This window comes from Apus apus, chromosome 2 (genome assembly GCF_020740795.1).
Source record: "Apus apus isolate bApuApu2 chromosome 2, bApuApu2.pri.cur, whole genome shotgun sequence".
Classification (NCBI taxonomy): domain Eukaryota; kingdom Metazoa; phylum Chordata; class Aves; order Apodiformes; family Apodidae; genus Apus; species Apus apus.
In genome coordinates this window covers 132085979-132103701 of record NC_067283.1, presented here as the reverse complement: position 1 = coordinate 132103701, position 17723 = coordinate 132085979, and the positions used below count along the sequence as shown (strand labels likewise).

The window sequence follows — 17723 nt, the reverse complement described above, 5'->3', positions numbered from 1 at the left end:
TTTAAATCAGAAAGCTAAAAACTGCTGCATAGAATGAGAACAAAAAGGGACAGATTCTTGTAAAATGGTCAGAGTAAGCTGAAGACCTTGTGAAGAAACAAAAAGAGGAAGACTAGGGAAAGACAGTCACTGAAAACAACAGCTAATACATGTTCTTCAAAGTTTTGTGTGATAAAAGAAAACCATGTATATTTAAAAAACACTTGGATTTTAAAATTCATATGTGTAAGATATGGCACCACACTGATAGGTGGGCAAGATCAAGAAAAGGTACCAGTTATTCCTCTCTGATTGATACACATTTTAGTTACAGTTACATAGTTGGTGATTTTATCCCTTGTGTATGCACACCTTTAGGAGACAGGTCAAATACCCTTAGTGGGAGATTTCTTGTAAGAAAAGGTACCAAAAAAAGTTCTGTGTCTCATCACTTGGAATTAGGACAAGCTATATTTCTAAGAAAGCTGTTCCATTTCAGCCATCCAGTCAGCTTGCTAAAGAAATGACTGGAGAAAACCCTGTGGTTTGGTACACATGCCAGAAAGAAACTCCAATTAATCAACTTTTCTGTGGGCTCGTTCTCCACTCTGTATGCACGTCATCTAGAAAGATGGGAAAGTTCAGCTGGGTACGGCTTTCACTTCCTAAGCTGCAGAGTTAAACAAATGCAAATATTTCTCTTTTGTGTATCTTCCCTTACACGGGAGTGTTACACTTGGTTATCAACTGCCATTTTGCAGGAAGCAAAGCATGCACTTGCAATACTAATCAGTCAGCTGTTCCAAGAGTCAGTGGCTTACTTCTTGCACCAAAGTAAATGAATGACGTTGCAAAGGACCTAGCATGATCTCAAGGTGATGAAAAATTACATGACAGGGTTAATAATTTCCCATGTGTTATGTTTTTAGGATGTTAAAAGTAAGTTCCCACAGAAGTGGGCTTGTGATGATGACGCTGTGAGGGTGGCTAATTGCTTTTCACCCTCAATGCCTAGAGCAGTATTTCTGATGCAAGTAAGCAAGAGTGCTAAATGATCAGAGGGTGTCAAGGGGGGGATGCTGAAATAACCCAGGCCGGAACTTTCAGCCTCCCTCAAAGCATCTCCTCCGAAGAACCAGCCAGATACCCGCGCGGGGCAGGCAGCGGGGCAGGGCCGAGGCAGGAGGCGCCAGGGCCCGGGCCAGCAGTGACCTCGGACTCAGCTGCTGGGCGCGGAGGGCGGGCGGGGGCCGGGCTGCGCTCCCGCCACCGCAGGAGCCGCGGGGCCGGGGCTGTCCCCACGCGCCAGGCTCGGCGCCCCGGTCCCGCGCAGGCCGCTGCCCCGCGGGGCGGGCGGGAGCGGGAGGCGGGGCGGCGGGGGCGCTCGGGCAGGAGGCGGCGGCGGCCCCGCCAGCACAGGAAGTCGCCCCGCCGCGAGAGGAGGGAGCAGGCGGAGCTCTGCAGCTCGGCCGAGGTACCGCGCCGCTTCCCGGGGTGGGCGAGGGGCCGCGGGCGCCAGGGCCGGCCGGCCCCGCCGGGCCTGCGGTTGTCACGGCAACCGCCGCCGGGCGCGCTGCCCCCGCCGCTCCTCCGCGCCGCCATTGGCCCGCGGGCAGGGCGCGCGGGCACGGGCGGCGCGCGGGGCCGGGCCGCGGCCCGCCGCGGGGCTGCGCTGCCATTGGCCGGCAGGAAGCGCTCGGCTCCGCCATTGGCCGGGGCGCGCTGCCAATCGGGGCGCCCGGTGCCGCCCTCGGGCCGTGGCTGAGGGGCCGGTGGGGTCAGCGCCTGCGGCCGCCGCGGCCATGTTGGGTGTGGGCGGGAAAAGCTGTTGCTTTCCTCTCCCCTCCCCTCCCCTCCCCTCCCCTCCCCTCCCCTCCGGCGGCGTTCGCCGTGCCCGGGAGGCGGGAGCGGTGGCTCCGCTCAGGGCCGAGGCTGGCGGTCCTGCCTCACGCAGCTCCAAACGGCTCTCGGCTGTCTGTCCTCTCTCCCCCGGTGCTGGGTCTCTCCCGAGCGAGCGACTGGCCGATTTGCAGGGAAATACACCCTTTACCGGGGGATCCCCCCGACGAGGGCTGTGTTCGAGGCCTGGCCCGGGGGCTGTCGGGCTGGCTGAGCTGACAGGAACCTGCGATGCCTGGCTGTGAGGATACTGCAGCTTTGCCTCGAGAGCCGAGCTCCGCGTGTGCTGCCCGCCGGTGTGGTGTGGTGCGGCTGGGTTTGTGTGTGAAACCTCGTCTGTGTGTGGTTTTCAGGTGTTTGGGCACTGGACAGACCGCTCTGTGTGTGTGTCCTCCTGCATGTAGGCTGACACCCAGGCCGAGGGAGACCAGGATGTGTCGGAGCTACTGCACAGGCTTGGTGTAATGGGGCTGTATGTGGTCAGCCACCTGTGCACATGCAGTAAATCTGATAATACCACCCGGGCTTACTGAGCTGCCTGTGTTTACCTTGCAGGCGTGATGTGTTCTGGGTACAGTGGACTCCTCTGTGTTTTCTGCAGAGTGCGCTTGGTCACGCTTAGGCTCAGAAAATCCCAGGCAGAAATATGGAAGCCACAAAATCTCTTAATAGTGAAGTGTTGGTAGGGACTTCTGCGAATGTATTTGTGCTGCTCTCGAACTGGTGTGCCCTATGTCAGCCTACATGGTTATGAGGACAGAGTGTAGTACCAGAGAGCCCTTTTAAAAGAGTTGATGGTATAATTGGGCTGTGTGTACAACACACACGTTCACACACACTAATTCAATTACATGGCGTACAGGGCTGAAGTTCTTTGCTAATGGAGACCAGGCTCGTGCCTGAAGAGCTAATGAGACTGGGAGGCTACCTGTTGTTAAATTTACATTCGTTTTTTCCCAGCCTTTGCTACTGATGTGTGACTTCCATAGTGGAAAACTGCAGAAAGTGATTTTTAAGGGATACAAAAAAATCTACAACTATGGAGAAAACTGAGCCATTTCTTAAGGAGTGCTATATGACATGTCTTTCTTGACTGAATCATTTCACCTCTTGCTGAAAACAGGCTAGGGGCAAACTTTGTTGTTCAGAAAATAACTTGTCTGCTCATTAAGGAAAAATTTGGCAGATGCTTTTTTTGGCATGATTCCGTTGAATCATAAATTAGTATAATTTACCCTTCTAGGACTTGTTTTCTGTCTTCATGGAAGCTGTGAAGGTACAAGTCTACTTCAGGTCAGTACCGTGTGCTTAGAGAAGACAAAGAAGTGTTAACTTTGAAGCAAATTAATCGCACTGATACAAACAGTTGACATATTTTTTAGGAAAGTGTAATTTTCACTTTTTCTTGTTATTCTTGCTTCAATATGTGAATCCTTTTTGTAATTAATTTTATAATTTATATGTAGTCTTCTACCTGAACTTGTTTGAGCAGGAATAGATGAACCTAAGTAAATTACCGTAAGTCGTCCCCTTCAACATAAATCATTCTGTAACATTTAGTACATTTAGTTTATTAATTTAACCAAGTAGAGATTACAACAGTATTCTACACTTGACTTCTTAGTCTGTCTAAAATAATATATTGTATCTACAGAAGCAATATAGAAAATACTCCATTGTTTCAACAGAGATGTGGGAGCTCTTCAAATATCTAGGTTACGAAAGATCTTTTCAAATCAAATTACTGAAACAGAGATTTCTGTTAGCATTGGCAAAACTTGTCTTATAATTAACTTTAAATCTTGTATCAATACACTTACAAGCACATATATGTGTTTCTATTAAGTTCCATAAAAACAAGACTATCACTTCTGTTTCAGATGCAAGCAGCTGAGTTCCAGAATTCAATTACTGCGTCACATTGAATGAACAGGAGTTTTCCGTACATCTTTCCTTAAAAACAGACTTTAGCTAAAGGTAATATGCAACAAGATACATACTTCCATTTGCAAAATCAAGAATAAAGACAGCACTTAATTACTGTGTTTTTGTTTTTATAAGCTTGAACTGTACAGAATAAGTTTGTATGCACTGGAAGATTCCACATACTCGTCTGCCAGTTCCCTGATTTCTTCATAATTCTTGTCATTACACTCTGCAGTCTCTTCAGAAAAGGAGGCCAATTTGTGTGCAAGTTTTATGGCTGATCTGGGAAAACTCTTTAACTCACTCTTGGTCACAAACAGAATGAAGACTAGTCATGAAAGCTAATATATTAACCTGTGATACTGTGTGGTGTATGTCTAGGATTTACTTTGTTGAACTATTGCAGTTAAATCCTGCAGTTCAGTCTTAAAGGACAACTTAGGCTCAGTGCACTTTATGGCAGTACCTCCAGGAAGCATCCTATTTTAGTGGACTCCACATAGAAAATGAGAGGGGTTTTTTTGCAGTGTAATGAAGACTTTCCCCTTGTTTGTTTTTTTCTATTAAGTTTTTTTTTCTTGATACAATGAATTAGTTTTGTTTCTTTGCTACTGTTTAAAATATTTCAAAAGAAACCAAACAAATACCATCAATATTACTCATAATTAATCACAATTCAAATTTTAGAGTTTCCATGAGATTTTCTCATAAGTAGGAAGATCTTAGTTTTGTTTTCCTTTGACATATTTCTTCACTAATCTAAATTTGTCATTAGGCAATACAAGCTGTGAATTATGGATGAGGATAGGATACTTTGGAAAATCTTTATATGTTGCTAAAGTAGGTTAATGTTACAAAATGAGGTTATATGTTAAGAGAGTCAAGGCATCTATTAAGTCCTTTGAAAGTTAATTGTTATGTGTTATGAAATACCTGAAGAGAAGGAAACACAGATGGTTGTGAGGTGTGGACAAAGAAGCTAATGATTTTCATTTACAATTTCCCTCAACCCTCAGACTCTCTTATGATACTACTGTTGCAATACACAGTTACTCCTGGGAAACAGAACTGCAAAAGTGTATTTCTTCTGACACAGATTCTGCTTCAGTTTTTTCTGCTCTTGTAGATTATTTCCTTTGCTTGCAGGTTTACTTCTTATTGAGGAAAAAATGTGAAGAGATTTACAGAATTTGCAGAATACAACTGATCATTTTTTAATATAAAAAATGAAGTGCTTTTCAGTGAATGGCTATTCTCATTTCAAATGAAGTCTGCAATGATTAAATATTAAAATGATAGATGGTTTAAATTAATACAAAAACTTTTCAGGAGATTATTACAAAGATTAACATTTTTAATGTTTTAATACTTCCATGGTTTATCAATCACAGGCACAATGAAACTGTTTCTAGTAACTGAGCTGATGATCTCATATATCATTGCAGTATTATGCACAACATAAACATCATAGTGTCGTTGGTAGAGGAGATGAAGAAACACAATTTATGTTACAGCACTTTAATAATAAGTTTTAGTGCTGAAGTATTTTTTGACACGCAGAGTAAGCCAGTAATTTTTTTTCCCTTTGGAAAGGAGATAAGAAGGAAAGAGTTAACAAAAAACTAACGTGTTTGCCATTTAAGAGGGAACTCTGTCACATAATGATATAGTCATTATACTGATAGTCTTGTCATAATCACATTACATCAATGGTACTGCTACAGAAGCAGAGAAAGAACTTGAATGTGTTTTTTCAGGTAGGACTCATATTAATGCAGTTTTAGTATCCCAAAATTATCCACAACAGCCTAAGGTTCCTGATGCATTTTTATTCACTAGAATTACATTTGAAGGTCATGGGAAAATGTCAAGGGACCCCAGGTGCTTTTGTACTGCTAGCTGCACATAGATACCCCTGTAATTGGTGGGCTGAGTAAACACTCAGTCCAATATTCCTGACATGGACAGTGCTACTCCCTTTTTTTCCCATTTCTTCCATGTTGTTGTGGTTTTTTTTTGCAGCAAGGTTAGAAAACAGTGTTAGCAATTTTAAGTCTGACTTTTGCCTTTGTAATCACATACTGCAATGATACAATGGAGCTTTATACAATACTGTTTATTGAGTCCCAGGACTTTTTGTGATGTGAAGCATGATCATTCACACATCAACAAAATATTGCTTATTGGGGTGTTATGGTTGTTCTTGGCATCATCATTTATTCAGTATGTTTTACCATGAAAAACAGGACAGAATTAGAAAGACATGGTGTGATGAATTAGGCAATGTAAACCCAGTAGCAGGTGTGAGAAGGATGGGAGATAGTCAGGAGAAGGTTGAAATAGCAATCCAGGAATGGATGTTGAGCTGGTGAATAGAATAAATGGGGGACAACTGTTCTGAACAGGAGAAGCTTATGGTGGAGAAATCACACCACAGAGGGCAAGTATGAGAGAGGGAAAGGGCAAAGATTTGCACTAGGTTAATGTTCAGAATAGTACTGGGAAGTTAAAATCCAGCAGGTAAACTGAATCACATCATTTTGTGTGCAAGTTTGTTGTCAGCAACTAAAACTATTATGTCTGTCCTTAAGTAAGACAACAAAACAAAATATGTGGTTACATCATCTCTAATTGGTTGCCTCTAGCCAGAACACCAAATTTATCTTCTCTCCTGAAGGAACTGGGAGACCTAGAGAAGGCTGAGATTCTCAATTACTTATTTGCATCGGTCTACTGGCAAGTGCTTCAGCCTCATTGCAAAGGCTACACCAGGTGAAAGCAGGGACTGGGACAACAAAGAACATCTGCTGAAGGAGAAGAACAGGTTCATGACCATCTAAAGAACTTGAAGATGTACAGTTTGTGGGACCTGATGAGATCCATCCATAGGTACTATGGGGAGCTGGCAGATGCAGTTGCTAAGTCTCTGTCCATTGCATTTGAGAAGTCATGACAGCCTGGTGAGATTCACACTGATGGGGGAAAAAGGTGACATAGCCCCTATTTTTAAAAAGAAAGACCCAAGGAGCTACAGGCCAATCAGTATTTCCTCTGTGCTGGGCAAGATCATAAAGCAGATCCTCCTGGAAACTCTGCTAAGGCATGTGGAAAATAAGGATGTGATTGGTGACAGCCAACATGGCTTCGCTAAGGGCAAGTCATGCCTGACTGATGTTGTGGCCTTCTACAGTGGGGATACAGAGATGGTGGATAGTGGAGGAGCAACTAATGTAATCTACCTGGATTTGTGCAAGGCATTTGACACTGTCCTGTGTGATACCCTGGTCTCCAAACTGACAAGACATGGATTTGACAGATGGACCACTTGGTGGATAAGTCATTGACTGGATCGCTGCACCCAGAGAGTTGTGGTCAATGGTTCAGTCTCCAAGTGGAGGCAAGTGATGAGTGGTGTCCCTCAAGGGTCAGTATTGGTGCCAGTTCAGTTCAACATTGTTGAAGACATGGACAGAGGGATTGAGTGCATTTTCAGGAAGTTTTCTGATGATACCAAGCTGTGTGGTGGGGTTGACACCCTAGAGGGAAGGGATGCCATCCAGAAGGACCTTGACGGGCTGGAGAGGTGGGCCCATGCCAACCTCATGAAGTTCAACAAGGCCAAATGCAAGGTCCTTCACCTGAGTTGGTACAATGCCAAGCAGAAATACTGGCTGAGGGGAGAATGGCTGGACATCAGTCCTGAGGAGAAGGATCTGGGCGTGGTTGTAGATGAGAAGCTTGATATGACCTGCCAGTGTGCGCTTGCAGTCCAGAGGGCCAACCACATCCTGGGCTGCATCAAAAGAAGTGTGGCCAGCAGGGCCAGGGAGGGGATTCTACCCCTCTACTCTGCTCTGGTGAGACCCCACCTGGAGTACTGTGTATAGTTCTGGTGCCCTCAGCACAAGAAAGATACAGACCTGTTGGAGAGGATCCAGAGAAGGGCCACCAAGATGATCAAAGGCCTGGAGCACCACTGCTATGAAGACAGGCTGAGAAAGTTGGGGCTGTTCAGCCTAGAGAAGAGAAGGCTCCAGGGAGACCTTATAGCACCTTCCAGTACTTGAAAGGGGCCTGTAGGAAAGCTGGAGGGAGAATTTTCACCAGAGAGTGTAGTGATGGGGCAAGAGGTAATGTTTTTAAACTGAAATAGGGTAGATGTATGTTAGATATTAGGAAGAAATTCTTCACCGTTAGGGTAGTAAGGCACTGGAATAGGTTGTCCAGCAAGGTTGTGGATGCCTCTTTCCTGGAAGTGTTCCAAGGCCAGGTTGGATGGGGCTTTGAGCAACCTGGTCTAGTAGGAGGTGTCCCTGCCCATGCAGGGGAGCTGGAACCTGATGATATTTTTTGTCCCTTCAAACCTTAACCATTCTATGATTCTGTATATTTGCACTGAAATAAATAATGGAACAAAATAAACTTTTATGTTATGAACTGGTTTTTATAGTGGAGAAACAGATTGGGTTGGAAATGTAGATTTCAAAGTTTCAGTTGTTTTCGGCTGTGCTGTGTGGTGTAAATGAAGAAAAGGTTAAGTTTACCCATGATAATTCCCTCTCACATTTACATTATCAATCAGCCTTTGTAGCTTTTTGTGCCTTTATCTATTGTGTTTTCATTGTAATCTTTACATATGAAGTTCTCAATTCTACAAACTCTCATGCTCAAATTTATTCACAAATGGCTCTGACAGATGTGCTCTGGAAGTGTTAGATGCTGTGGTTTAAGATGCTGCCAGCTGGTCTTCTCCCCACCCCTGAGAGAGCAGTCTGTACAGAAGAGCCAGCAATACCTGCACATCAGCCACTGACGTTTCCTTCTCTCCCATTAGCTCACTTTTCATGTTTGGGTGGCTTGAACTGATGCATGTGAATGGGGTCCTGGATTTCAGAGACAGAATGTAACCCCTCTTGTTGCACTTCCACATTCTTTTATTCTGCTCGTCCCTGGCAGGTGATTAAGCACCCAGGATCTAAAGCCTCTTAAATACCCAAAGCTTGCTTATGAGACTCTTCTGTAGTTTCGAGTTGAAAAGTTTAACAGATTTTAAAGTTTCTATTTTAAATTACCCGCATTTTCAACTTGTTTCTGTACCAAGTCAGTGTGGAGGAGATCTCAGTATTTGGCTTTACCATGTCACAGTCTTTACTTAAACTCTCACCTTGTGGCTTTCTCTGCTCTTAAAAGTAATAGTACCTAGGAGCTTGTATTAAAAACCATAGACTTTCTTTCATGTAGTATGTATGCCATAGAAATTGTCTGGTAGGCACTTTCAGTGTTGCATTCATTGTGTGTGCGGCTGATTACTCTGCCTCCAATTAAGATTACATCACTTACTTCTAGACCAGTTTTGTATTACTTGTGTCCTTGCCAAAAGGAAACTGTTAACCTCAAGCGGTATATTACTTGTTTTGTTTTTGTCTTGGCTGTCAAACTGAAATGACACTATTTGTATAGCTAGCATTTAAATTTTATTAGGTCCTTGATTTACTGTTACTCAACTAAAATTAATTTAAAAATTAGGACTGTACAGTAACAGTAAAATGGATAAAGAGCTGGTGAGCTGCCAGCACTCAGAAGTAATGGCTGGAGGCCATTGTCAACAGATGAGAGCTTGTGTGGACTTTGCCCAGCGTTCCTGTCAGGTGTGATGTTTTTTGCTGTTGTAGTCAGTTGTCTGGGTGTAAACACAAAAGCAATAGTAACAAACTATGGATGGTTTAGTGATTGCTGTATTGATGAAGAAGGGATGTAGTTTCAAGCATGGCTGAGATCATGGTAACATGAGTCTGTTAAAATGCAGTTTGTCTTCATGAATGTTGAGGAAGAAGGAATTCTGGATATGTATGCAGAGTGGAAGATTTTATTTTGTAAAGCTGTGACTGTGGGAAGGCTTGGGGTTGTGAGGAAGCACCTGTAGCCAAAGGGCATTAAAGTGCAGGGCAGTAGCAAGAAGGGCTGGTGCTGCCTACTAGCAGTGGGGGAGAGGCAGGAGGGCTGTTTAAATCTCTTTAATAAGATCAATGATGGAATATTGCATCTAGTTGTAATTTCTATGAAAAATGTGTCCTGAAAAATTTGAAAGCATGATGAAGGTCCTGGAAGGCACAGACTTAACTTGTATTGATGGTATTACCTTAGGTAGGTGGACTTGGAGAGTAGGTTCAAGCTTGCCATGATGTTTCTGACCACGTTGTCTCCTTACCTCACCCATGTTGGACCTCAGCAAGCTCTGTTAGTTAGCTATTCCACCCAGATGCTGCAGCGGCCCTCCTACATACAGTGTTGGGAGCCCTAGGAAAGGTTAGGCTGCATCTGTGTGAATTTGTCATTTCTTCCCATTACAGATGGTGTGGAAATAATAGATTCTGTTGTTTGGGTTTTTTTGTTATTTTTTTTATATGCATCTTGGAAAGCTTTCTGCAATATGTTTTTTTCAAATTTAGACTTTGGTGTGATTAAAAAAATATGGCTTTAATGGAACTACAAAGAATTGCAGCAGTTAATGATTTGAGAGGTTTTTGATTCTGCAATCATAAAATCATCAGAGCAAGGATGGATGTTGCTTTCTTTGGAATTTGTGACATAAGCGATTTAATTTATGAATGCGTTTTTCTGTAATTTGGTGTGAAAAGGTAAAGCATTCTTAGATTGCTGTTTACCTTTTTATTCTGAAAGACAGGATAATTTGAAAGCCTGAGAATAAAAAGCAGCATACCAACAAACTAAATAGAGAGTATTCTGGAAAAGTGATTATTATAGAGACAACACCTATTTTAAAAAGCTTAAAACTATTTTCATTTTAAGTACACCAGTGGGGTTAAATAATATTAGGAACTTCTGTTTGAGTAACAGATCACAATAATTTAAAACAAAAGGTCCCAGCGCACTTGCTAATATCCTTTATGGTTTCAGTAAAATACATCTGAAATGATTTACAAAGCAAGGCTTCTGGATGTATTCTTCCAGTTCTGCATGGGAAAAGAGCCTGTTTATCTTCATGCATGTTTATATAGACCCATGGAAATTATGATCTAAATGTGGATATTGTACTAAAACATAGCCATATATGCAGGGTAAAGAATTTGAAGCACTTGCATTCTGTCATTTATTGCACACAAGTAATTCATATTGTATAGACTCAATTCTACAATTCTGTATTCTGACCATAGAAGGACTCCATAGAGTATGTGCTGTACCTCAAAGAGACTTTCAAGGGGAGGGAATGGTGTGTGTAGGGAAAACCTCAGGGCAATGGCTCTCTCATCATAGAATTATAAAATGTGCGGGGTTGGAAGGGACCTTTAAAGGTCATCTAGTCCAGCTTCCTTGCAGTGCGAGGGGATCTTTTTAACTAGATCAGGTTGCTTAGAGCCCTGTTAAGCCTGACCTTGAATGTCTCCAGGGATGGGGCCTCCACTACTTCTCTGTGTAACCTGTTCCCGTTCACCACCCTCATAGTAAAGAACTTCTCCCTGATATCCAATCTGAATCTACCCTGCTCTAGTTCAAGTACATTGCCCCTTGTCCTGTCTCTACAAACCCTTGTAAACAGTCCCACCCCAGCTTTCCTGTAGGCCTCTTCAGGTACTGGAAGGCTGCTATAAGGTCTCCCTGGAGCCTTCTCCTCTCCAATCTGAACAACCTCAACTCTCTCAGCCTGTCTTCATAAGAGAGGTGCTCCAGCCCTCTGATCATTTCTGTGGCTCTTGTCTGGACTCGTTCTAATAGGACCCTGTCCCTCTAGTGTTGATGGCTCCAGGACTGGACGCAAACTGATCAAACATATCAGTTTCTGAGCCTTCAGACTTAAGCATTGTCAGTGCTGGAAAGTGTTTCCCCTGTACTGTGTATGTAGAGATTTTCGTTGACTTACTCTGTTAAAAAAAAAAAAAAAAAAAATCAGTATCAATGAATCTTAGAATGGTTTAGGTTGGTGGGGACCCTTAATAAAATAGAATAGAAATAGAATTGTCGTGGTTGAAAAGGACCTCTAAAATTACTGAGTCCAACCATCAACACAAAAACAAAACAAAACAAAAACCCAAATAAAAAATCCAAAACCTCAGCCACTAGAACATGCCCTGACATGCTACGTCTACACATTTCTTGAAAACCTCCAGGGATGGTGACTCCACCACCTCCCTGGGCAGGCTGCTCCGCTGTCTGACCACTCTGTCAGTATAGAAATTCTTCCTAATATCCATCTGAACCTCCCTTGCTGCTACTTCAGGCCATTTCCTCTGGTCCTGTCATTATTTACGTGGGAGAAGAGGTCAACACCCACCTCCCTACAACCTCCTTTCAGGTAGTTGTAGATGGTGATGAAGTCTCCCCTCAGCCTCCTTTTCTTCAGACTAAACATCCCTGCTTCCCTCAGCTGCTCCTTATATGACTTGTTCTCTAGACCCTTCACCAGCTTGGTTGCTGTCCTCTGGAAGTGTTCCAGAAGGTCATCTCGTCCAGCCTCCCTGCAGTGAGCAGGACATCTCCTGGATCAGGTTGATCAGTGCACCATTTCAACCTGACCTTGAATGTTTTCCAGCATAAATACAACTGGGGTGGTTGTGAAGCTATGTACATGGGATAGAATACTTTGGAAGTTAAATGTAGAAGCAGCTTAACAAATTTTCAGAGTTGACCAACCTCTCCTTAAACTTCTTAAGATTTGTTACAGGTTTGTTCTGCTTTTGGTTCAAGTAGTGGCCAGACTGAGCAACTGTAGCTGGAGCAGAACAGACCTGCAGTTTCTAGTGGTGATGGTGTTTAATCTGTTTTTTTCTCATAAAAATTGGTCTGAACTCATTTTACTGTATGCTCTAGCAATTTGTGGTTTTTTTGTTATATGCAACCTGCAAGGATAGATTTCAGGCTGTATATCCCCCTCCTCCTAATAAAACTTTATGGCTGTGCTGAAGCGTACATTTTCCTTTGGCTCTAGCCAAGAGCATGTGCAAACCCTTACTGCTTAGAGAGATGCACTCAGGAAATTGGAGCGAATGGAGTGGGTTGTCTCTGCCATCTTGTCTCAGGCTAGGACTTCTGAAAAGATGCTCACAAGCCGACAGCTACTCATTGAATGATCTTTTAGGAATCTCGTAACTATTCCATTCCTAAGTAGCTTGGGGTATAGAAATCTCTTGATTAGAGGTATCTTTTAGGTCAGAGAAAGGCAATCTTTCACGCATCAGAACCCAGGATCTTAAAAATGTGCAGTCTCCAAATGCAGCAACCCATTAAAAATGTTATTTTTTAAATTTCACTTGTTTTTACAATAAATATAATTTCACATGTACTGCATGACTTGAAACACACAAAAGAGTACTTCTTTTCCGTACCATCCTTTTCTTTGGCATTCTCGTGGCCAAGGAACCTTGCAAAAAAATTTCATCTTCCTTGTGACACATACACACTGTTCAGGAGTAATGGGAATAGATGGAGACACAGTGTTATCCCATCCTGTGGTCTTACGGGGAATGCCTTGAAAAACACCAAGGCAGACATTTGCACAAAAGGTTGTGTTTGGGACCTTCAGATGTTCCTGTAACTTTCTGCTGCTTTACCTGGGACTGTTCTGCCAGTTGCCAGTTCTGCCTTTTGCTGCTTTTTCTTCACAGCTGCACTCTGCGTTTGTCTCCTCTACCTTAAAAGACAACTTACCCTTTGTCTAATGGCTTTGAAGTTCGGGTGGTTTGGTTCGTTGTATATTTGAGGGGTTTTTTGGTTTTTTGGGGGGTCTTTTGATGGTTTAGTTTTGTGTGTGGTTTTTTTCATTTGGCGCATATAAAGGTTTTAGTCTGATTTTCATCCACTCCTTTAATTCAATTTTTGTTCAAGATTCAGATTTTTGATAGATATCAATCATCTTGTATTCCCTTTTTGTCCAAGTAGAACATAAAGCTTCTCAAGAGATGGTCTCTTGTACACTATTGCTTTATTCTTTATTTTAAAAATCATTGCCTTTAGTGGGATCTCTAGGTAGATTTCAGGAGAGCCAAGTCTTGAGCAATTTAGATATAATCTGCAGAGAGCATGCTTGCCCTGTTGTTTTGAATTACTTTGGAAACTGCTGAGCTGATGTTACTTAAGCCATACTAAACTCTTAACCCAATTATGACCTAATCCTACAAAACCAATAGAGTAGGACTTGGTTTTGAAAATGCTGCTGCTAACATCTATGTGTCTATTCACTAAGCCTGACTGCTGAGGTCATTATTAAGTGCTGTAGGGCTGAACTTTGCATTTGACATGTTAACAGTAAGTTATCTATCTGATTTATCTACTGGTTTTTACCTCAAACAATTTTAAAGAAAAAATAGAAAATAATTAAAGCAATACATGTCAGCCTTATCTTCTGATGGGGAAGATATAACAGGTTATCCTGTTTATCACTACTGAAAAATAAAAGAAAACATAGATGCCAAAATGACAAAATTAGAAGTCTTTACATTTCATGTTTCTTTTGCTGGGTTAGTAGAATAGATTTATTTTTTCTGTAAGCTGAGTTGCTTTCCTGAATGCCTAATGCAGCAGGTGAGACACCAAAAGCAGCATAAAACTATTTTTGTTCGTTCATAGATCAGGCTATTTAATACTTATCGAACTGCAGTAGTTTCAGGGAAAGGAAAAATAACCCACATTCATTCTGAGCACTGGATGGAAAGATTGCATTTTAAATCCTTTTGAACACCAGGTTTGGTAATGGAACTAATAATTCGGTTTTGCTGAGGTGTTACGATGAGGTCTACATGTGCAGGAGTCATTGCTGCTGTCATTTGTACCCCGTTTTCAATTTTTGTATTCTTGCTCAAGGTAAGAAATGAGGCAATCGTTAAGCTATAAAGCTAGTGACCAGAGTAAGAAGTGAAGCAATCATAAAGCCATAAACCTAGTGACCAGTTTTAGCAATTATTACGACTTGAAGTCATGTTTGATGTGACATCATATTATACTACAGTGAAATATATAACAGTAGGGCACATTTGTCTGCCTCTTAGCTTTGTGCCTGTGTTGCTTATTTCTGGCTGTTTTTTTTCTTCTGGTTTTCAGTTATGAGATTGATTGTTAAGCAGCAATGGACTATTTGCTGAGAACTGGTTTTCTTCTTGAGCTATAGAAAAAATTCAATTTAATTTCCACCAAAAATGAGCCTAAGCTTAAAATCTACAGATGAGGAATTAGCAAATGTATATAATTAAAGCACCCAAGCTTATAGCAAGCTGTGACTTGTGGCAGTCCCAGGAAAGGAGTAACATCTGGAAAAGATGAAGTTTTGTTGCTTTCCAAAACTAACAAGAGGAGAGAGTAGAGGTATTATTGTTTAAAAAAGGGGAAGAAAAAGTGACTCTTCCCCTTCTGTAACACCTAGCAGGGTAAAACAAAGTTTCTGAGGTTTTGGAGTAAGACCTCAGTGAAACCACTTGGTGCTCTATTAAATTCAAGAATTGTATCTTCATAGCATGTTAGAAGTGAAGTGTTTAGGCAGGCCTAGCTGATTTGGAAATTTAAGGTCTATGACTTCTAGCTTTATACCTGTTATTTAAATTATTCCCTACTTCATCAAAAGAAATAAGTGCTGAATTTGTGTGTGGTGTGGATCAAAGAGGAAATAAAAATGCCTGGATTTAACCAAACCTCAAAATGTTCACTGCTGCCATTTCAATTACTAGATGGAGCAAATTATTGTTTCTTGTTGTTGCTCTTGACTCCATGAGCTTTTAACTGGTGAGGCAGAGAGTGTGTGCTTCGTTTCCATCTTGTGCAATTGTAGTGGTGCTGTCCTCAATATGTACCCTCAGACCACAGAGGTGACTGTACAGCATCTCTGGTGGTTCCAATGGAGGCTGTATCCATCCTTGGTGAAAGTGCCTCTGGGTAGCGGGGTGGTTGGGATGCCCTTTCTCCTCTTATCTTTTTTTACCTCCAATTTCTTCCATAGACCAAAAAAAAAAAAAAAAAGTTTTTTCTCTTTAGTAGAGATTGCTCTTTCCTCTGGGAAAAACTACATTTTGATCTGTCTGGCAAGGCAGAATTGAACCACATGTATGCTTTATTCCCTCATGATCTTCTTCAAGGATACTTTAGTGACACACCAATGCCATCATATATTCATAAAAATGAAAAAAAACCTTCATCTTTGTACTTTTGGAATTTTAAATTTGTTCTCTACTCAGTTCTGAAGTGAGTAGGGAATTTGGTTCTGAAGACAAACAACAAATCCTAAGAGTGAAAAGTAAATGCAAGGTGCATGGGATCACTACAAATAGGAATATTCCTCTGCAAAATGCCATATTGTTTTTATGAAAGGTGTGACAAAAATTACTAAACAAGTGTCTTCTGTATAACTAATGTTTTTATAAGTGAGCTTTGGCCAAGTACGTTTTGCTTCTTCCCACAGAAGGTGTGACAAGCTGTACTCTACTGGCAATGGAAGGAACCTCTTACATATTTTTAATGGCCTCTTTTTGCTTAAGAAAACAAATTGGCATAAGTGTGAAGTCTTTTTAAAAAATCCTAGCCAGGTTTGCAATTTGCAGGTTTGAAATTCTCACTTTTTTCGTGGCTGTCATGAATACATGTAATGATAAAATTTTCGACTCTGCAGATATATAAAAACATTTTACACCTGGCAAAAGTAAGTAGACTTTTTTGCTAAAGGAGTAAATGCAAATATTTGGGCCTAAATAAACCCACCAAATTTTAGGTACTTAGGGGAGGGTTAGGAGAATAGAGAAAGCAGGATTGCCAGAGGCAATTTGGATTCCTTACCATTGCATCTCTTTCTTTATTCACTGTACAGGGAACAGAGGTGGCCTTCTGCATAACTTGCATGTCTCACCTTCCTGAAATTACATGGAACTAGTCTGGGTTGTTGATGAAATTTATTTTTCATGATATATTGCCTTGGGTTTTTGAAGCAGCCTGGAGAATATGCCGAGTATTCATGTGGACTATTACCTGTATGCTACTTTTGTTGCATAAATTTAGAGCTAATTTCATGGGTTTCCATAAGCACTGTATGAGTAACAAACAGAGCAGTTTCTTTCTCTAGAGTGCAAAGAGCTCTTACTGGAAGGAACAGTATGTATTTTGTTCCTACTGCTTACACAAAGCTATGAAGCAGTCTGATATATGTGAGAATAAAAATTGTAATTCCTATATTATTTTAATCTTGGGATATGGTACAGTGTTTGTTGTCCTTGTGTAGAAAGTTGAAATTATGTTAGCAATTTTTATTCCAACTGGAGGCAAGTATCCTGCTTTTTTGATTCATTTCCCAAATTTAACTGAATTTCAATCACCTCTGTTGTTTTCAAAGTTAAATTAAGCAAAGGTAAGTTAAAATGTTGCTTTTAATAAAAGAAAATTACATAAATCCTCAAAGAAATGTGAGCCAGATTCTGCAAGAAGCACCATGGGCAGCTACTCTTTCCTTTGAAATAGTGGTCTTATCCTTTGAGAGAGACTTTCCAGAGGAATGATGAAGACTACTGTATGATTTATCATAAAGATATTATTTTTCAGGGTTTTTTTTGTTTTGTTTTCTTCAAGTAGTAGTAGTAGTAGAGGGTTTAAAATTCTTTCTCTTGGCTAAAGTGTGGTTAAAGTATTCAGCTGCATTATTGCAATTTTGGCTGCAAGTTACTTCCATTGCATTTCTTCCACTACTGTACAGACAAACCTTAGTTACTCTACTTCAGCAATGCACCAAAAAAGCCAATTAAAGTAAGCAACAGCAATGATTTCCAAAATACCTACCAGTTATTTGAAATAACTTGATGTTCACAGAGGATCTGAGGTGCTTCTGGGATTTTACCCGAGGAGGATAAAAGGCTATGTTTGCTCTCTTGTAACTTGTGTTTTAATATCCATTATTTATTAAACTACGAGCTGTAGAACTGACTGGTAAAATACCA

At 41.4% G+C, this 17723-nt stretch overlaps 1 protein-coding gene across 3 annotated transcripts in view; it reads left to right on the top strand.

The window, feature by feature from the left end:
- Positions 1–1362: 1362 nt before the first annotated feature.
- TRIQK (triple QxxK/R motif containing) overlaps positions 1363–17723 on the top strand; it is a 64437-nt gene continuing 48076 nt past the window's right edge. The window contains exons 1-4 of one of the 3 annotated variants that reach the window (XR_007888626.1): positions 1365–1453; positions 3122–3171; positions 3759–3855; positions 6482–8208. The gene's annotated coding sequence lies outside the window, so the exon portion shown is untranslated. Of the gene's footprint in view, positions 1454–3121; positions 3172–3758; positions 3856–6481; positions 8209–17723 lie in introns of those variants that run through there. The other 2 variants (XM_051610767.1, XM_051610768.1) reach the window with 2 other exon arrangements.